The sequence below is a fragment of the Bufo gargarizans genome, chromosome 3, assembly GCF_014858855.1.
Source record: "Bufo gargarizans isolate SCDJY-AF-19 chromosome 3, ASM1485885v1, whole genome shotgun sequence".
Classification (NCBI taxonomy): Eukaryota; Metazoa; Chordata; class Amphibia; order Anura; family Bufonidae; genus Bufo; species Bufo gargarizans.
In genome coordinates, this window is record NC_058082.1 from 285366974 (window position 1) to 285389160 (window position 22187).

The 22187-nt window shown below is 45.2% G+C and overlaps 1 protein-coding gene across 1 annotated transcript in view; it reads right to left on the minus strand.

Annotated features, from left to right (window-relative positions):
* Positions 1-22187, minus strand: part of LOC122932012 (AP-1 complex subunit beta-1) — a 125627-nt gene that overhangs the window by 102529 nt on the left and 911 nt on the right. The gene's annotated exons all lie outside the window — the stretch shown is intronic.

The window sequence follows — 22187 nt, forward strand, 5'->3', positions numbered from 1 at the left end:
CTGATGTTTACAGAAACACCCCATATGTGGCCATAAACTACTGTACGGCCACACAGCGGGGCGTAGAGTGAAAGGTGCGCCGTATGGTTTTTGGAAGCCAAATTTTGCTGGACAGTTTTTTTTACACCATGTCCCATTTGAAGCTCCCTGATGCACCCCTAGAGTAGAAACTCCATAAAAGTGACCCCATGTAAGAAACTACACCCCTCAAGGTATTCAAAACTGATTTTACAAACTTCGTTAACCCTTTAGGTGTTGCACAAGAGTTATTGGCAAATGGGGATGAAATTTGAGAATTTCATTTTTTTGCCTAATTTTCCATTTTAACCCATTTTATCCACTAACAAAGCAAGGGTTACCAGCCAAACAAGACTGTATCTTTATTGCCCTGACTCTGCTGTTTACAGAAACACCCCATATGTGGCCGTAAACTACTGTACGGCCACACAGCGGGGTGTAGAGTGAAAGGTGCGCCGTATGGTTTTTGGAAGCCAGATTTTGCTGGACAGTTTTTTTGGACACCATGTCCTATTTGAAGCCCCCTGATGCACCCCTAGAGTAGAAACTCCATAAAAGTAGAAACTCCATCTAAGAAACTACCCCCCTCAAGGTATTCCAAACTGATTTTACAAACTTTGTTAACCCTTTAGGTGTTGCACAAGATTTAATGGAAAATAGAGATACAATTTCAAAATTTCACTTTTTTGGCAGATTTTCCATTTTAATATTTTTTTATTCCAGTTACAAAGCAAGGGTTAACAGCCAAACAAAAGCCGGAATTAGACTTACCGGTAATTCAATTTCCACGAGATCACCACGACGGCTACAAGGAGATTGACCCCTGACCTCTGTAGGGGCAGGAACAGAGAGAGGGTTTAAATCCCCCCCTCCCACCACCAACACCAGTGTGTCCAAAATTACAGAGACAGAAAAAAAAAAGTGGTGAGAACAAAACATACTAAACCGAGGGTATTACTTCATAACCTCCCAGGTAAGGCTTAAGGAAGGGTAGGGAATATATGTGCCGTCGTGGTGATCTCGTGGAAATTGAATTACCGGTAAGTCTAATTCCGGCTTTCCACTTCGTCACCACGACGGCTACAAGGAGATATAAAAAATTATAGCTTAGGGGGGGACGACCGCCTGAAGGACTTTCCGTCCAAACGACAAGTCTGAGCTGGATAGGTCTAACCTATAGTGTTTTGTAAAGGTGTGGATGTTAGACCACGTAGCGGCTTTACAAATGTCTTCAAGGGAAGCTCCGGCCCGTTCTGCCTGGGAGGAGGACATGGCCCGGGTAGAGTGAGCTCTCAAATTTGAGGGGCAAGACAGGTCTTGGGACCCGTAAGAAATGGAAATGGAGTCTTTTATCCACCGTGCTAGAGAGGATCTGGAGGCTTTCAGACCCTTATTCTTCCCCGAGAAGAGGACAAACAGGTTATTAGATCTACGGAAACCCTTTGACACTTCAAGATACCGCAAGACAGAGCGTCTTACGTCTAGAGAGTGGAAGTCCGATTCCCTATCGTTAGAGGGATTATTGCAAAAGGAGGGTAGGACTATCTCCTGGTTTCGGTGGAAATCCGATACGACTTTAGGCAGGAACCCCGGATCCAATTTAAGAATAATCCTATCATCGGTGATACGGAGATAGGGTTCCTGTATCGATAATGCTTGGATCTCGCCTATCCTTCTTGCAGACGTGATGGCCACCAAGAAAGCGGTTTTAAATGATAGATGTTTGATGGAACAATCAGATAGGGGTTCGAATGGAGCGAGAGTTAGGCCGGTGAGTACCACGTTAAGGTCCCAGTTGGGGATCCTAGATTTTAGAGAGGGACGTAGACGGGAGGCAGCTTTCATGAATCTCCTGATCCAGTGATGACTGGCTATATCGCGATCAAAGAAGCAGGCTAGTGCCGAGACCTGTACCTTTAGGGTAGAGGGTCTGAGACCTAGTTCAAGTCCCTGCTGGAGGAAGTCCAAGATCTTCAAGAAATTGGGCGGCTCTAAGTTTGGGGCTGGGTTCCCCATCCATGTACAGAATCTCTTCCAAATTTTTAGATAAATTGAGAAGGTAACCTTCTTCCTACTAGCTTTAAGGGTAGTTATCACTTGGTCCGAGAGCCCCTGTGACCTCAACTTCTGGACCTCAGGATCCAAGCTGACAATTTGAGGAAGCTTGGGTCTGGATGTAGTATTGGGCCTTGGTGAAGCAGGTCCCTCCTGGCAGGAAGAGGCCATGGGTCCTCTACTGACAGATTCCTTAGAGCAGGAAACCAGCTCCTCTTCGGCCAATAGGGAGCTATCAGGATTAGTGTCGTATCTTCTCGGTAGAGTTTCTGGATTACTCTGGGAAGTAGAGGCAGTGGTGGGAACGCATAACTGAGATCCCAGTCCCAACGAATTGTGAGCGCATCCAACGCCCAGGGATTGTCCCGTGGGTTTAATGAACAGAACGTCGGTACCTTTGCGTTTCTTTTGGATGCGAATAGATCCACCTGTGGAGTGCCCCATCTTCCTGCCAGCAGCTGGAACACTTCTGGATTCAAGGACCACTCTGTCTGGTCTATCGACTGGCGACTGAGATAGTCCGCTTCTACGTTCAGTATCCCTTTTAAGTGGATTGCGGAGATGGAATTCACGTGGGATTCTGCCCAGTTGAAGATCTTCTTTGTAATAGACATCAGTTTCTCCGATCTCGTGCCTCCCTGGTGAGATAGGTACGCCACCGTCGTCGTGTTGTCTGAGAGAATCTTTATATGTTGACCCCTCAGAAGTATCTCTGCGGTTTTCAGGGCTTTCCAGACCGCTTCTAGTTCCCTGAAATTGGAGGACTGAGAGCGGATAGTTGGGGTCCAGGAACCTTGAAACCAACGGTCTCCCACTGTCGCTCCCCATCCTTTCTCGCTTGCGTCTGTAAGCACCTGAATGTAGGGGATTTTCTCCCAAACGACCCCCAATGACAGATTGCTTGTGTCCTTCCACCAATCTAGGGAGGTTTTTACTGCCGGAGGGATCATGACCTTCTGATCCAAGGAGGCCTGCTGTCTGTTCCAAGCTCTCAGGATCCACGACTGGAGGGATCTGAAGTGGGACTGGCTCCATGGGACGGACGTGATGCAGGACGAGAGGAGACCCAGGAGACTCATAGCTTCTCTTATAGGACAGGACCTCCTGTGCTGGAATCGTCGGACCTTTAATTGAAGGTTTCTGACCTTGTCTGGCGGAAGGAAGGTACGTTGTGTTTGAGAATCCAGGATAACGCCCAGGAACTGGATAGTGCTGGAGGGCACTAGGTTTGATTTCTTCAAGTTCACCAACCAACCCAGATCCTGGACAAGGGACAGAAAGGACTGCAGGTCTGTCCTGAGTTCTTCCTCTGAGTTGCCGACTAGGAGGAAATCGTCCAGGTACGGTATGATCACCAGTCCCTTGTGTCTCAAGAAGGCCATCATCTCCACTACCAGCTTTGTAAACACTCTGGGTGCAGATGATATCCCAAAGGGAAGGGCCGTAAACTGGTAGTGACGGATTACCCTCTTGTGGTCCTGGATGGCGAACCTCAGGAACCTTTGTGACTCTGGATGAATTGGGACGTGATAGTATGCGTCCTGGAGGTCTACTGAGCACATCAGGGCATTCCTTTTTATCAATGGAATCAGGGATTTCAGGGATTCCATCCTGAACTTCCGATAGATGACAAATTTGTTCAGGGCTTTCAGATTTATGATCGTACGGAACGAGCCTTCTTTTTTCTCTACCAAAAACAGGTTTGAGTAGAAACCTTGTTTTTGCTGTGTTGGCGGGACCTGTATTATTACGTCCGTTGCCAGAAGGCTTTGGATTCCTTCCAATATCTTTCCGCGTACTTTGGGGGAATGTGGGTTGGTAACAATGAAGCGGTTTGGGGGAGATGAAGAGAGTTCGATCCGGTACCCGGATCTTATGATGTCCCGGACCCAAGGGTTCGGGGTAATGAACTCCCAAGGAGTCAGGAAGTTCTTCAATCTCCCCCCCACTCTGACGTCATTGTTTATCCGAGGGTTTACCCTGGGAGGAGGAGGGGGTAATCCTACCCCTGCCCCCTTTAGGGTAACTCCAGCGTCCTGACTTCCCTTTACCCTTAAAGGGATTGTTCTGGCTAGTGGGGGCCCGAAAGGGATATTTCCTTTTGTCCGCCGCTTTCTCCAGGATACGGTCTAGGACGGGCCCAAAGACGTATTCCCCTGAGAACGGGATGGAGCAAAGCTTCATCTTCGATGTGTTGTCGCCCGACCAGCTTTTCATCCATAGGGCGCGACGGGCCGCATTGGAGAGTCCCGCGTCCTTTGCGGCGAATCTGACCGATTCCGCTGAGGCGTCAGCCATAAATGCTGTGGCGGATTTTAACAGGGGGAGGGATCTCAAGATCTCATCCCTAGGAGTATTATCTGTGATACGAGATTCCAGTTCCTCTAGCCACAGTTTCATGGATCTTGCCACTGAGGTAGCAGCGATGTTTGTTTTTAAGACAAGCATCGCTGCTTCCCAAGATTTTTTTAAGAGGCTATCTGCTTTCCTGTCCATGGGATCACGCAGTTGAGAGGTGTCTTCAAAGGGCAAGGCAGTCTTTTTATTGACCTTTGCCACCTGGATATCAATTTTTGGTGTTTCGCTGAAGATTTTAACTTCGTCCGTGTCAAACAACAGCCGGTTTCTAAAGGACCTGGATACCCCCAACCTTTTTTCTGGGTTGGACCACTCGTCCAGCACCATATCCCGTATGTTCTCATTGATTGGGAATACACGGGTTTTTTTAACCCTGAGCCTCCCAAACATCTCATCCTGGACTGAGTGTGCTTTAGGGGTTTCTTCGACCCCCATAGTGGCCCGGACTGCCCTTAATAGGTCAGGCATCTCGTCCAAGGAGAAGCAGAATCTTTGTTCTGATTCTGGAATCTCAAGATCAGAGAAGACCACCTCGTCCTCCCGTGTTCTGGAGGACGAGGCCTCCTCCTCTATAATCTCTGGATCAGATAGTGAAGGGGATGGGCCCCTATGTCTTTTTGAAGGGGGTTCATCCCTGGGTAAAGGTATCTGAGATAAGGAGGTTTTGACTTCCTCATGGATCATGGACCTTAGATCTTTAAGGAAAGAAGGCTGTTCCTCGGCAATCACATTAGATATGCAGTCCTTACATAGTTTTTTACGATAGTCGTCCGGTAGCCGTTTGAGGCAGGACACACATTTGGACTGTTTTTTGATCTTTCTCTGAGCCTCCTTAGTGACCTGGGGAGAACAACCCTAATTAGCTATGGTAAGTACACATGCTAACAGCAGGATATAGCCCCAAGCCAGAGATGTGGAGGAGGAGGAACAAGTAACCTGGTACAGTGTAAAGACAAGTACAGGGTAAGGAAAAAAAAGCGCTTCCCCACAGGGGACTTACTACAGGCGGCACAGAAGGGTCTCCAGGGGAGCGGGGTTCAGCCGACATGACTGCACACTGGCTCCGGTACACTGACAATCGGCGCTGCTGCGCGCGAAAATTTGAACTCGGAGACGCCTCTGAATGACGTCACTTCCTTTCGGCACCCGGAAGTGACGACGCCGTTATCCTGAAGCGCTTAGGCGCGCACCCGGCGATAGCCAAACAGGCCCGGCGGGAGATCGCGACCGGGAGCAGGCTCACATATAATAATGGAGCGAGGCCTCCCTCCTTCGCCCCTGCCCAGCGTTAGTACGGAGACCGCAGGAGGGCAGGGGGAACACCCGGTAGGTGTCAGGAAGTTCTGCTATATCTTCATCTCCCCGCAGGGAGACTCTCTCTGCCCCTGTCCTCTGTAGGGACAGGAAACACTGGTGTTGGTGGTGGGAGGGGGGGATTTAAACCCTCTCTCTGTTCCTGCCCCTACAGAGGTCAGGGGTCAATCTCCTTGTAGCCGTCGTGGTGACGAAGTGGAAACTCATTATTTATGGCCCTCATTCTGTAGTTTACAGAAACACCCCATATGTGGTCGTAAACTACTGTACGGGCACACGGCAGGGCGCAGAAGGAAAGGAATGCCATACGGTTTTTGGAAGGCAGATTTTGCTGGACTGTTTTTTTGACACCATGCACCCCTAGAGTAGAAACTCCAAAAAAGTGACCCCATTTTAGAAAATATGGAATAGGGTGGCAGTATTGTTGGTACTAGTTTAGGGTACATATGATTTTTGGTTGCTCTATATTACACTTTTTGTGCGGCAAGGTAACAAGAAATAGCTTTTTTGGCACTTTTTTTGTTATTTACAACATTCATCTGACAGGTTAGATCATGTGGTAATTTTATAGAGCAGGTTGTCACGGACGCGGCGATACCTAATATGTATACAATTTTTTTTATTTATGTAAGTTTTATACAATAACTTCATTTTTCAAACCAAAACATTGTTTAGTGTCTCCATAGTCTAAGAGCCTTAGTTTTTACAGTTTTTGGGCGATTATCTTGAGTAGGGTCAAATTTTTTGCGGGATGAGATGACTGTTTGATTGGCACTATTTTGGGGTGCATATGACTTTTTGATCGCTTGATATTACACTTTTTGTGACGTAAGATGGCAAAAAATTGCTTTTTTTACGCCGTTTTTATTTTTTTATTTTTTACGGTGGTCATCTGAGGGGTTAGGTCATGTGATATTTATATAGAGCCTGTTGATACGGACACGGCGATACCTAATATGTATACTTTATTTTTATTTATGTAAGTTTTACACAATGATTTTATTTTTGAAACAAAAAAAAAATCATGTTTTAGTGTTTCCATAGTCTAAGAGCCATAGTTTTTTCAGTTTTTGGGCGATTATCTTGAGTAGGGTCTCATTTTTTGCGGGATGAGCTGACGGTTTGATTGGTACTATTTTGGCGTACATTCGACTTTTTTGATCACTTTTATTACCTTTTTTGGGAAGTAAGGTGGGCAAAATTTCAATTTTCTCATAGTTTTTATTGGCGTCCTGTTGCCATGGGAACCTTCCCCGTCTGCCACAACTTCGCAGACGGGGAAGGGTGAGGACGGGGCTTCGGGGGGCTCTCTGGGGGCTCTCTCCCATCGGGGGGCTGCAAAGGCACAGCAGCCCCCCGATCGGAGAGGGAGGGAGCTCCCTGACCGATGACAGTTAACCTTTTCCATACAGCGGTCCGTACGGACCGCGGTATGGAAAGGGTTAAAGGGCTCACATCTGCACAGATGTCAGCCGTTTATACCAGGGTGCCAGCAGTATAACCCACTAGACGCCAACGATTATTCAAGTAGGGTCAAATTTTTTTCAATTCAGACCTGCGGTTTGCTGCGCTTTTTGCAGTTTCTGATCGCGGGGATCAGAAACTTTAGAGTGCCTAAATTAGATTTTCATCTCCCCCCCCCCCCCTGCACGATTTGATGGCGGCGGGTGTCGCAGGCGGTGGGGGCGTTGCGAGAGGCGGGCGGTGCGGCAGGCGGGATCGCGATCCCCCGCCCGCCGCACCGCCCGCCTCTCGCAACGCCCCCACCGCCTGCGACACCCGCCGCCATCAAATCGTGCAGGGGGGGGGGGTCGAAAATCTAATTTAGGCACTCTAAAGTTTCTGATCCCCGCGATCAGAAACTGCAAAAAGCGCAGCAAACCGCAGGTCTGAATTGACCTGCGGTTTGCTGCGATCGCCGACACGGGGGGGGGGGGGGGGGGGGGTCAAATGACCCCCCCCTGCGTTGTTACGGGATGCCGGCTGAATGATTTCAGCCGGCGTCCCGTTCCGATTAACCCCCGTGGCGCCGGAATCCCGATTTTAAGTCAGGACGTACCGGTACGTCCTGTGTCCTTAAGGACTCGGGAAATAGGGCGTACCGGTACGTCCTATGTCCTTAAGGGGTTAATTCTTTGTGTGTTATTAGTTTAAGCAGACTGTGATTGTCTATTGTTGTGACTTAGATGAAGATCAGATCACATTTTATGACCAATTTATGCAGAAATCCATATCATTCCAAAGGGTTCACGTACTTTATCTTGCAACTGTATATGCTGTGTGTATATATTAAACGTAGGATAAAAACGTGATAACACAGCATTATAGTAATTATCAAGTATAGCCCACTACTAGATCCTGGCTATGTAGACAGAGAGCAAGCTTTCTGCAAGTCACAGCGACACAAAGTTCAGTATTCAGTGAAGGGTCTGGATCATACTGCGCAGAAATGGGGCCCGCATGCAAAGCAGGGAAAATAAAGCAAAATGCTAAGGTTGCTATTTTATTGGAGGCACAATAGACGCTGTGTCTAGTAGGCTAGTGACTCCACAAGAGCTCTCCACTGTTTATGGCGTGTATGCTGCCAGAATAAGAGAAACTCCACAAAAGAAAGCTGATGGCAAATCTTTATTCCCGGCTGAAACGTTCTCAAAATGCAAAGCATAAAAATAACTGGGAATGAAGCGACTAGACTGTGGTACTTGGCTAAAAAGATTAAAATGCCTGCACGCTAGCAAAGTCCTGTTCTCAGTCTGAATGATGCACTTTGATTGACAGGGCCAGGCAGTGAAAAACGTGATCACTCCTGGACATGACTCCTCTTAACTCATTAAAGGGGTTGTCCGAGTCATGAAAAAAAAAAATATATAGAACTGAAAATCTGATATATAACCGAGCTAAGCAAGTTATATGCAAAAAAAAAATAATAATAATATATATATATATATATATATATATATATATATATTTCCCTGGTTCTTTTCTGGCCCTTTGTTTACATGCAATAAAAACAATCTCTGCCCCTCCCCCTGCACTCCTAAGGGAGTGGATACAAGAGCTGCCCTGAGTGCTGGGAGACTCTGCAGCATGTTGTATGTGTAGGACTACAAGTCCAAGCTGTATAATGACATTTCTAAGGGAGTGGATATAAGAGCTGCCCTGAGTGACATGTCTGCCTGCTGGGAGACTCAGCAGCATGTTGTATGTGCAGGACTACAAGTCCCAGTGGTATAATGACACTGCTAAGGGAGTGAATACAAGAGCTGCCCTGTGTGCTGGGAGACTCAGCAGCATGTTGTATGTGTAGGACTACAAGTCCAAGCTGTATAATGACACTGCTAAGGGAGTGGATACAAGAGCTGCCCTGAGCGCTGGGAGAATCAACAGCAACTTGTAAGTGTAGAACTACAAGTCCCACTTGTATAATGACACTGCTAATACACATAGGATCTTCCCTCTACCTTCTTGTGCAATGCTCTCTCTAGTATGTCAGCTCCAGTACCCAGCATTGTCTCCTCACTGCCTGCAGAGCTGTGCAGCTGAAGGGGTTAAGAATCCTAGCAGAGAGTAGACGGCAGTGAAGGGGGTGGGGGGGGGCGTGGCCAGCACAGTGACGTCTCGTTTACAGGCTTGTAAACGACCTTTATCATAGCAGGGAGAGAAGCTGACATCACAGGTCATGTGACCATCAGTGAAATCTGAGAAACCAGCCACTGGAGATAAAGCGAGTTAATTGGAAAGCTGTTACATTTGCTTAGTTAGGAACATAGAAAGAACAAAAAAATTACTTGGATAACCCCTTTAAGGACCCGGGCCATTTTTTAACCTTAAAGGGAACCTGTCACCAGTTTTATGGTGTCCTAACTAAGGGCAACATAAATAAGTGACTGATTCTCTTAGCAAAATGCTGGGTCACTTTCTTTAATTGACCCAGTCAATTTGCCAACATCTTGAATTGAAAAGCTCCAGCTCATAATGATGAGTCCTGAATATTTATGAGCTCCTGAGTCTCCCCACCCACCTGCTGCTGATTGACAGTTATTTTCCATATGAATCAGCAGCAGGTGGGCAGGGGAGTGGCTATAGCTGTTAATTAAATAAACGCTGGACTCAATGACATCACGCTGGACTCAAATCAGCTCATTAGCATGCGGCATGTGGCATTTTTGTGTGTATATTATTAAGTAACTATCTGTCACACCAGTAAGTGAATACATCTAAGGTACTTTTTTAGTAGTTAATGATTGTATATAATTAGTTAGATTATAATTAAATATCCACATGACAGGTTCCCTTTAAGGACCAGACTGATTTTTGCAAATCTGACATGTGTCACTTTATGTGGTGATAACTTTAAAACGCTTTTACTTATCCAAGCCATTCTGAGATTGTTTTCTCGCCACATATTGTACTCCATGACAGTGGTAAATTTGATTTAAAAAATTTTATTTTTATTTATTAAAAAACACCAAATTTACCCCAAAATTTAAAAATTCTCAACTTTCCAAATTTCTATTTCTCTGCTTTTAAAACATATAGTGATAGCTCATATAATAGTTATTACTTTACATTCCCTATGTCTACTTAATTTTTGGGGACGTTAGAAGGCTTAGAAGTTTGGAAGCAAATCTTAACATTTTTCAGAAAATTTCCAAAACCTACTTTTTAAGGACCAGTTCAGGTCTGAAGTCACTTTGTGAGGCTTACATAATAGAAACCACCAAAAAAATGACCCTATTTTAGAAACTACACCACTCAAGGTATTCAAAACTGATTTTACAAACGTCATTAACCCTTTAGGTGTTCCTCAAGAATTAATGGAAAATGGAGATGAAATTTCAGAATTTCACTTTTTTGGCAGATTTTCCATTTTAATAAAAACAAATTCCGCTAACAAAACAGCCAAACAACTCTCAATATTTATTGCCCTGATTCTGTAGTTTACAGAAACATCCCATATGTGGTCGTAAAATGCACACAGCATTGGGCAGAAGGAAAGGAACGCCATATGGTTTTTGGAGGGCAGATTTCACTGGGATAATTTTAACTTGCCATGTCACATTTAAAGACCCCCTGATGCACCCCTAGAGTAGAAACTCCAAAATAGTGACCCCATTTTGGAAACTACGGGATAAGGTGGCAGTTTTGTTGGTACTATTTTAGGGTACAGATGATTTTTGGTAGCTCTATATTACACTTTTTGTGAGGCAAGGTAACAAAAAAATAGCTGTTTTGGCACTGTTTATATTTTTTATTTACAACGTTCATCTGACAGGTTAGATCATGTGGTATTTTTTTTTATAGAGAAGGCTGTTACGGATGCGACAATAGCAAATATGACAACTTTTTTGGGTTGTTTGTTTCAGTTTTACATAATAAAGCATTTTTGAAAAAAAATATTTTTTAGTGTCTCCATATTCTTAAAGCCATTCTTTTATCGGTACTATTTTAGAGTGCATATGACTTTTTGATCGCTTGGTATTACACTTTTTGTGACGTAAAGTGTAAAAAAAATGGCTTTTTTGACACCGCTTTTTTTTACGGGTTCACCTGAGGGGTTAGGTCATGTGATATTTTTATAGAGCAGGTCGTTACGGACGTGGCAATACCTAAGATGTATACTTTTTTTATTTATGAGAGCAATAGTTTTTTTTTTTTTTTTGGGCAATTGTCTTAGGTAGGGGCTCATTTTTTGCGGGATGAGATGACGGTTTGATTGGTACAATTTTGGGGGGCTTATGACTTTTTGATCACTTGGTATTACACTTTTTGTGATGTAAGGTGATAAAAAAAATAGTTTTTTTTACATCGTTTTATTTTATTTTTCTCAGCAATGTGGGCACATATGAACACGGGACCAACACAGATGCCTTCAGGTGCCAAGTGAACATGTGACAGATCAGGAAGTTTCATAGGTACAAATATCCTGACAGAGGCCCTTCAAGCAATATATGGTTTCCACCTCATCTTCCTGGCGTCACTGTACGTCATAGACCATGTAGGCAAGGCCCTCCATGATGTACAGTAACGGTGCACAAAGGGGTAAAAAATGCTATGGTGTGAATTTATTTTTCTATTTTATTTTTACAAATCTTTTTGCATGTGACAGACCCGAAGTACAGCCGAGACATCTTAGGCAACTCAATTTCTTACAAAATAAAACATTAGAAAGGTTAACAGTATTCATTTCACATGTGCATTTTTGGACTGTCCCCCTGGAGACTACATGTATTCATCTGATAGAAGGTAAAAGAGTGCCCTTTATGCATAGGCATGCCCTTTAACAGTATAGGAAGGTACAGTAGATTGCTCTTACTTTAGAGTGAGACAAAAAATGTACACAAAAAACGGAATTTATCAAAGACTGGCATTTTCCCCTGTGACACCTGGAGACAGGGGCGTTGCTAAAGTCTCAAAAGATCCGGGGCCCAAGCCCCAAATAATATGGCCCAGTTGTCTAAGTCTTTGGAATGGGGCAAGAGCGCACTTGCATTTACTTGCTACCATATATCGGAAGAAAAAAGGCCTCTCCAGGATTCAAAGCTGGGATCTCTACATGCAAAACCATGCACTTAGAGCAAAGCTATAGCCTTATCACAGAGGTGCTTATAAGCTATCACATATTACCGGTGTCTTTATAATCCATTATGGTGCTTGTGAATAAAGCAGTAATATGTAGATTAGCTTTCTGGGCAGATCTCAGTGTGGTGAAGCTATAGTACATAGTGTATATGATATGTAGATGCTAGGACACAGCTCTGCCCTCAGCTTGATGTCTTGCCCTGTCAACCAAGGGAAGGGGGTGTTCAGCTCCGCCTCCTGGTGCTCCAACTTGCTCATTTGCGTATTAATAAAATAAATACAGATCTCTCTGAAGCTGTTTAGAATACAGACAAAAGAAAGGTTTAGTTTTAATCAGCATAATAAGCCCTACCAGGCAGAATGTCTGGTTTAATAGGGTTAATCCTGGTGACAGATTAATTTTAATATGTAGAGTGGACCCTTAAGAGTTTTGATCAAGTAAAGGAGGAATTTAACATTGCTAACTCCAGTTTCTACCAGTATCTTCAACTGCGCCATGCACTGGCTGTGCAGGGAAAGGCAACTGATCTCGCCATAAAGGCATCTCTCATAGTGGATCAGATCAGGAAAGGAGGGGATACTAAAGGGGTTATTTCCGCTTTTTATAAAATTCTGCTTCCATTCTATCAGGACTGCTTCCTACTAAAGGTCAAGGACAAATGGGGTGCAGATGTGGGGCCTTTGACTGACTCACAATGGGCGGAAGTGTTGGAGCAAGGCCCTATGTTATCACTGTGTGAACTTCAAAGACTATCACAACTATATTTAGTACATAGAGTGTACAGGACACCCATTTTCCTTCACAAGCTGGGACTGCGAGACACTTCTCAATGCCCCAAATGTGGTACCCCTGACGCACAGATCATGCACATGTTTTGGGAGTGTACAGCTTTGGGCCCCTTTTGGCGAGATGTCTTAGATATCATCTATGAGATATATAGGATCCGACTTCAGGCTGATCCATTGATGAATCGGTGGGGGGCGTAGCAATAGGTATTAGCAGATTACTATATAATGCTAGAAAACGGATTGCAAAATACTGGATCAGTACTGAAGTGCCTACCAGGCTGGAGTTTATTGCCCGCATGAATACGTTAATAAGGATGGAAAAGGGAATATATACCAAGAGAGGTACCTTTAAGAAATTTGAATCTATCTGGGGATTGTGGGTAACAACACCAGGGTTACCATCTAGGCGTCTTGATTACGAATGTGAGGATTAACCTTAAGATAAGGAGTTTAGAGCAGGGCTTGACAAATTTCCTTGGAATCTAGGAGCCAGCTAAAAAAGTTAGGAGCCAGGCGGAGCCGCGTCATAAAGCCCCTAGTAGGTTCCTCCATAGTGCAGCCCCCCCCCCCCCCCACACACACACTTTTCCATAGAGCCTCCCCAATAATGCTGTATTCCATGTCACATATACCGCCGCTCCGTCCCCGGACCCTATTGACTATAATGGGGACGGGGGTGGAGCTCCGGCGCAGCACGGCAGTTCGCGGTGAGAGGCTGCCGGACTAAAAAGTTGGACATGCAGTACTTTTAGTCCGGCGGCCTTTCACCATGCACTGCCGTTCTGCGCCGGAGCTCCGCCCCTATTATAATCAATGGGGACAGAGCGGTGGTCCAGCGAAACAGCCTGGTGAACAGGGTGAACAGCCTGCCGGATCCGTCCTGCCGCAAGTGTGAAAGTACCCTTAGTTATATAGCTACTGAATGATACAGAAGAAGGGATGCCTTTAACATATAAATCTCCTTGAGAAGCCAATTTGATCCTAAAGGGTTAATTCAAACTGTAATCTAAACTGTGTCCTGTCCCTTCTCTTGTCTCTCTGCTTCTGTCCCTTAATCTTATCATTGTCTGACTCACGGTTCTTTTAACTCAAAGAATCGAATGAGTCACTAAGTCGGATCTTTAGATTCTATAACCTGAGACTCATTTGATTCTTTCTAGACTCCCTGTACTTGTGTCAGTGACTCAGAGCTGCTAGTGCTTGCCTTGCCTCAGCTCTGATTGGTTGGTGGGCGGGGAGGGGAGGGGCTGGCAGAAGCAGCTTCCACTCTAGGATCAGATTACACTCCTCCCCAGCCCCTCCCCTCCCTGCTGCCAGCGGCTCTGCTATTGTGTGCTGTGACCGAGCTGTTTCACACGGTGCTGCCTCCGGACAGAACGGCAGCTCCGCACCCATCGTCCGGGCACCTTTGAAAACGGGCTGACAAATACCTAAGCGCCAGGACTAAATTCCTGGTCGCCATGGCGACCTGGCGCCTGGGATTTGTCGAGCCCTGGTTTAGAGGAAAGGAAAAACATAACACAGTTGTCAACAAATTACTTTTATTTATACGGACACTGGTACTGTAAGTTAAGAGAATGGTAAAGGTCTGAGGCCTCATGCACACGGCCGTTGTTTTGGTCCACATCCGAGACGCCGTTTTGGCGGCTCGGATGCGGACCTATTCACTTCAATGGGGCCGCAAAAGATGTGGACAGCACTCCGTGTGCTGTCCGCATCCGTTGCTCTGTTCCGTGGCCCTGCAAAAAAAATATAACATATCCTATTCTTGTCCGTGCTTTGCGGACAAGAATAGGCATTTATAATGAAGGCTGTCCGTGTCGTTCCGCAAATTGTGGAACGCGCACGGACGCCGTCCGTGTTTTGCGGGACCGCGGTTTGCGGACCGCAAAACACACCACGGTCGTGTGCATGAGGCCTAAAGGTCATATCAAGCTGGGTGCGGTTCAAGGGGGTGGGGTGGAATTAGTTTCTTACATATATGTAAGCAATTGTCCCTTTTTTTTCTTTTATTGTGTGTATAATTTGCTACCCGTGCTGCGTTTGAACATCTTTGCTTTATTAATAATTATATTTGTATTCCAAATATATATGTATTTTATATGAAAATAATAAAAATTATCTGATTAAAAAAAAAAATATAATAATAATAATAATAATAATAATAGGTAGAGTGGAATAATAATTTTTTTTTTTATTGCCCTTATGGCAAATTGAAAAGAAAACCAGGATAAGGTCTTATCAAGTGTAAAGCCTTTCCCATACAGCCATATCCTCTAATAGCGCCAACCCGTAAAATCAATAAAACTGTATGATACCTAGCAGTACAATTCTGCTTTCGTCCCATGTTACTGGTACTTGTTAAGCCTATGCTCTCACTAGGCCTCAGTGACGTTATTTCCATACAGACATACCATCACGTGGCACTATTTAAAATAAATACCCTTGGGACCTTACTTCACTGCCGCCTGCAGATACTGCCCGCCTCAGCCTAATGGCGTTATGTAACTGATGACTTCATTGAGGCCTATGGTACATAAAAGTGTAGATTTATCAAAACTGGTTTAGTAAGTCCATAGCAACCAATCAGATTCGACCTTTCATTTCCCACAGGAGATCTGAAAAATGAAAGGCGGAACCTGATTGGTTGCTAGGCCAGTTTTCCTGGACACCAGTTTTGATAACTCTCCCCAAGAAGTACAGGACCTCAGAATTTTTTTAAGTGCAAAAACTCTTTGACAACCCCTTAAAGAATATACTATTTTAGTATATATTACCTAACAGGTATATACAGGCATATACAGTATGGAGTTTGCATTACTGACTGAAAAATCCAGTATGTAGAGTCAGTGTGTTCTCCTATGTAAAATACCAAGTTTACCTGCATTATGCAATAAGTGTGTGTGTAGAGTATGAGTGATCGGCATGGCATTGGGCAGCAAGCATACAGTTTATGGGCGGGGTGTGTAGTGTCAGCGACATGTGTAGCGACAGTGCTCAATGTCCTCTGTTCTCTGTGGGGTGCTGGATAATGGACTGAATTTGACCAGAGAAGCACTGAAGAGAAAACATGTAATAGAAGCGGATTTAATTAAAGGGGTTGTCCAAGACTCACTGAACGTCTGGTCTCTGTTGACTTATGCATGGATGGGGAAATACTCTGCTGCAGCAACATCAGTGTCTCCAGTGGCACAACACTGCTGGCTCACAAGCCGCATGGAGAGACGTCACCTCTTAGGCCAGTCATTGTCTGCAGCGGCACAAGTGACCCCATCCATGCGGAAGTCGACAAATGGGGACCAGGCGTCTAGTAAAGACAGCATGGGAGCCACAGAGTCACGGAGCAGGTAGGTATAGACCTCTTCACAGGTACCACTAGGTGGTGGTGGGGATTAAAAAATCCTAGACACTAGAGCAGTGATGGCGAACCTATGGCACGTGTGCCAGAGGCGGCACTCAGAGCCCTCTCTGTGGGCACCCGCACTGTGAAAAAAGTCTATGGTGTACCAATATGCTCTATGGTGTACCAATATGCCTTAGACTTTTCCTGCCATTCATCAGCGCAGAGCGCTCTATAAACAGCACAGGCAGCGCACTGAATGTAGGCAGGCTTTAATAGCTAAATGATAAACTACATGGAAGATATATTATATTGAACTATAGTATTCAGGTTAAATTGCTGTGTTGGCACTTTACAATAAATAAGTGGGTTTTGGGTTGCAGTTTGGGCACTCGGCCTCTAAAAGGTTCGACATCACTGCACTAGAGGGAAACTGTTGTTTAAATCATAATTTTATGTTTTACATATTTTGATAGAATTTTCGATGGTTATTTTTAATTTTCTGTGTCAATACTTGTATTTAAACGAAAAACAATAAAATCCTGCATTTTTCACACTGGCCACTAAGCCTAATATTAGGCACCTATTATTGGTCTGTACAGGTCACTTTACTGCAGTTATCTGCTTATCTGTCATTCTAATCCTGCTTGTAATGATAAGGAGATATCACCTCTGTGTATAGATACGACAGGGTCTACAATTCACAATAGGCGATTGTCAAATCTTATCTATTCCTTCCTTGTACAATGACCTCTGCACAGGACACACATCATGCCTAGAAAACTCTCCCATAGAAGTCAATGAGGTCCCCTCTTGGCCATTGTGTCTATGGCCCATGGGGCTGCCGTAAAGTGATTTTGTTAATACTTTCTAAATGCTGTTAAGAACAACTCAGGCTAGATGGCAGCCCCCATAATCATGTTCAGGAAATAGACTTAAAATAAAATCAGATTAGAAAAACTGGCAGATAAAATGTTTGGAGACACAGGTATAAGGTATAATTGCAGGCCCAGGTCTTCCAATCTCTGGTGACTAGCTGTTACCACCAAGCTATACGTGACATTGTACCAAATGCACAAACGTCTATATAATCTAGAGACACACTGGGTCCTTCAGGACAAGACTGAGGTGTAAAGTAGAACTGGCTTAGTTGCCCATAGCAACCAATCAGATTCCACCTTTCAATTTCCAAAGGAGCAGTGAAAAGTGAAACCTGGAATCTGATTGGTTGCTATGGGCAACTAAGTCAGTTCTACTTTACACCAGTTTGATATATCTCCCCCTCAGTTTTGAAAGAGGCTTTCCATTTCTACTGATGCGGTAATCTTGAGTGCTAGACCCATCAGTCTATAACATCTACATGCCCAATACGGAACAACGTAGCAGCTTCCTCAGCACACTGGCTAACCTGTTCCTTAGATTTGTCCACCCCTGTGCTAGTAAGACACGTGAGCGTGTTTTCTTCTACCTGGGCGGTGAGGCTGCTCGGTGGGATACTGTCACCAGCCCTCTCAGGTCAACTTCTCAGCATAGTCAGACGGTTCTCTCGCAGGAACAGCTACAGAGTATGCCAGTAATTTACTGTGCGAGTTAGGCCTCATGCACCCGACCGTATCTCTTTTGCGATCCCGCATTTTCCCCTTCCATGTTACAAATGCCTATTCTTGTCTTTTGCAGAGATGTGGAACGGACAAACGGATGTGGACAGCATGCGGTGTGCTATATGCATCTTTTGCGGCCCCATTGAAATGAATGGGTCTGCATCTGATACGCAAAAAATGTGGATCGGATGTGGACCGAAAATACAATCATGTGCATGAGGCCTTAGGACATGTTTAGGCATTGGAAAACGCCAACTTGTGTTTGCCATGGAGTTAGAGGATGAGCCTGGATTTCTAGAGTGGTTTGGAAGTTTCCACACTGGTCAGCCCTATTTAATACCACTATCTGCATTTCTCCAACCTCCATGCAGAGACCACTTCAAGAACTTACGTTGATTCTTTTTTGCCTCCTTGCGATGTGGAACTAAATTCCATTTGCACTAATGGTGTGGACTCTCGTTTAAATCAATGTGATGCTATAAGGGCTCATGCACACGACGTATGCCCTCCGAGACATGCGGTCCATGAACGGGCCATATGTCCCGGAGCGGCATACATCGTGCGACCAGCATCATAGGTTACTTACTATGATGCTGTGCGCATCGGGCTGCCTGCAGAACTGTTGTCCCGCACTCATATGATATTATGAGTGAGGGACAATAGCCCAGCGGGCGCCCCAACGTGCGCAGCATGCCGCTCTGGGACATATGGCCCACTCATGGACCGTATGTCTCGGAAGGCATACGTCGTGTGCATGAGCCCTTATTCAAAGCAGATTTCAGGGCAGAACGCTAGAAGAGGCAGTTTTTACAAGTCTGTGTTTTTAGGATCTAGTGCTCCCTGCGCTTACGTCTACAGCCACACGTTTCCCTGTTGCATATGTACGGCCAACAGACATGGTCACAGCTCACATTTGCCCCTCTCCTCAAACACACACTAGAGATAATCATATAGGAAGCAAATTAATCTGAACATCTTTATGAAGTTTAAACCTGAGTGCCCAGAAGAAAATCATGCAATGGAAGAACATACTGGCTCCATGCAGAAGTCATCAATGGTTGTGTTGGAACTCAGGCCTCCAGTGATGTAAAGGAATAATGCTATCCAGATCAAATCTACAAACTGCCCATCATAAACTGGTATGATACTGGTCCCAGTTTACATCTGAAAGAATCGAGAAGTATAAATACCAGCAAATAAATACTGCATACATCATTCCTATACACATGCCATCATAGATGGTAATTTAACGAACATAACGATCTATTAAAAAAAATAAAAAATACAAAACAAAAGTTGAAGATAATACGTTTAAAAAAAAAGTGTTTCCTCTTTCCAATGGGTTATGCCTGGTATTGCAGCTCAACCCCCATTCAAGTGACTGAATGTCACAAAACATATTGAAATCTAAGTTATTTTGCCTTTTAGTCACCTGCAGAGTTGTTTAGACTTCTAGTAAGCCACTTCTTAACAAAAAAAGAATATGTCACCAGGATCAACCAGAGTATACCGCCTAGTAGGGTTGATCCTGCTGATTCAAATGATACATTATTTATGGTTCTTCTACGTGACACCGTTCCTGAGAAATGTACACTTTTGTTAATATGCAAAGGAGGTCATTGGAGCACCGAGGGGCTGACCTGAGCCATAGGAGCACCATATTGTCACGACCCTGCAGCTCCGGCCACTGTCCCCTTGATTGACAGGGCCGACATCTCGCCTGGCCCTGCATTTGTGCAGGTTTGTTGTGGCTATCAGTGCATGCGCAGCACATTAGCTGCTGCCTCCGAAGCAGAGCAGATACTGTACCTACTACAAATGCACCAATAACAAACGAAGTGGAAATGGCGGCTTCGGAAGGAAAAGTCAAGCCAAACTGCTGAGAGAATCTACTTGACTCATCCATCCAAAGTCGCTGCATCCACTTCCGGGTGTATGCGGACATCATCGGAAAATGCACCGTAGGTATCCTGCCAGGTGGATGTTCTTTGAGAGGATGTGTCAGCTCACCTGTCTTATTTAGGCTACTCTCACACTAGCGTTCGATCGGATCCGTTCTGAACGGATCCGATCATAATAATGCAGACGGAGGCTCCGTTCAGAACGGATCCGTCTGCATTATTTTAGCATATAACAGCTAAGTGTGAAAATAGCCTCGTACGGATCCGTCCAGACTTTCAATGTAAAGTCAATGGGGGACGGATCCGCCTGAAGATTGAGCCATATTGTGGCATCTTCAAACGGATCCGTCCCCATTGACTTACATTGTAAGTCTGGACGGATCCGCACGCCTCCGCACGGCCAGGCGGACACCCGAAGGCTGCAAGCAGCGTTCAGCTGTCCGCCTGTCCGTGCGGAGGCGAGCGGAGCGGAGGCTGAACACCGCCAGACTGATGCAGTCTGAGCGGATCCGCTCCATTCAGACTGCATCAGGGCTGGACGGCTGCGTTCGGGTCCGCTCGTGAGCCCCTTCAAACGGAGCTCACGAGCGGACCGACGAACGCTAGTGTGAAAGTAGCCTAATACTTGTATTTCCCCTTTTCAGAAACTGTTTGTGTTATTCCCGCTGTAAATGTATGAGATCACGTCACATTTCAGCCTTCGGCCAGAGCTATAACATGTTATAGTCATATAGTGGCATATGACGCCCATATCAACTGATGTTAAAAAAAAATTATACTGCCAAGTATAAGGTTTTTTTTTGTTCAGCAACTGTATAGGAAAGTTATTTTCTACTTTGTTAAAAAAAAAGGTATGCCAATGCATACAAGCCCGATGCAGTTTTTTGGCCTCAATTAGGTGAAATGGGATAGCGTACATGGACATGTTCAGTGTATGCACCAGGCGCTTTAGAGGCGCATACACTTAAAGGGGTATTCCAGTAGGTAAATATTATCCCCTATCCAGAGATCGTGGGGGTCCTACTGCTGGGACTCCCACCGATCACAAGAACGGTGGCCCCATACCCCCTGCTTCTCCCCTAAAATAGGAAACGTGTCTTAGCTTGTCACTGTGGAGTGATCAAGCTGGTAGACGATCATAAGACGCAGTACCACGACCCGGTACAGGATACAACAAAGTTTATTTGTTGTATACTGTACCGGGTCGTGGTAATGCGCCTTATGGTCGTCTACCAGCTTGATCACTCCACAGTGACAAGCTAAGACACGTTTCCCAATATATACCCGAGTGGCGACTTGGCCTTCGTCCCAAGGGGCTTCTTGACGCATCTGGCAGCACCGACCTGCACCTTTTATACCTCACAGCTCACCTGCATTACGGTTGCACTTAACTTCGGTGCAACCATAACAGGTGAGTCTATCGTATCCACCAGCTCTTTGAAGGAAGCTGTTGTACCTCTATTTACTTACCCTATGAGCGCCTCTCTCACCCTTTGGCCGTTACCTCTCCACTAAAATGGCCAGAGCGGCCGCTCGCAAGTGCGCGGCCACTTTACTCACTTCTATGGGAGTTCCGGAGATAGCCAAGGGCTGTACTCTGCTATCTCCGGGACGCCCATAAAATGAAATGAGCTCCTGTGCATATGCAACTGGCGAGTCCGATCATTTCAAGGGAGAAGCAGGGAGCCTGCAATGGGTATGGCGCCCCCGTTCTCGTGATCGGAGGGGGTCCTTGAGGCAGGACTGATAGATATCCCCTAACCTGAGGACAGGGGATAACTTTTACCTACCGGAATACCCCTTTAATGTAAACACGTGAGGTCTTGTCATAAGGGCAACACTGTGAGTACTGTTCAGACAATGTCATGGCCCAATGACAAGGGAAATAATAACACCCAACTGTCAACTGATTTATTTCCAGGAAGCAATAAAAGGAACGGCACAATGCAACTCCTGAATTAAAAATCTGTAGAAACAGGAAAAATCAGTGCATAACTACATAAAAAAAGAAATTAGGAAAAGCGGGGGAACAACTTATGTGGGAGCCGTCAAAAAGGTTTCCTGGAATACGGCATAGTGTCTTTGGCCATGACACACGTGCAGTGTAGCACACCTAGCATCACTAGTAATGTCGTGCTAAAACCGCAACCCAACAGTGGCCAGAAATCCAAGCCTGCAGTGCTGGGTGTTTTTGTACCTGTCACCTGTCACTTTTGTCTCCGCTCCAAA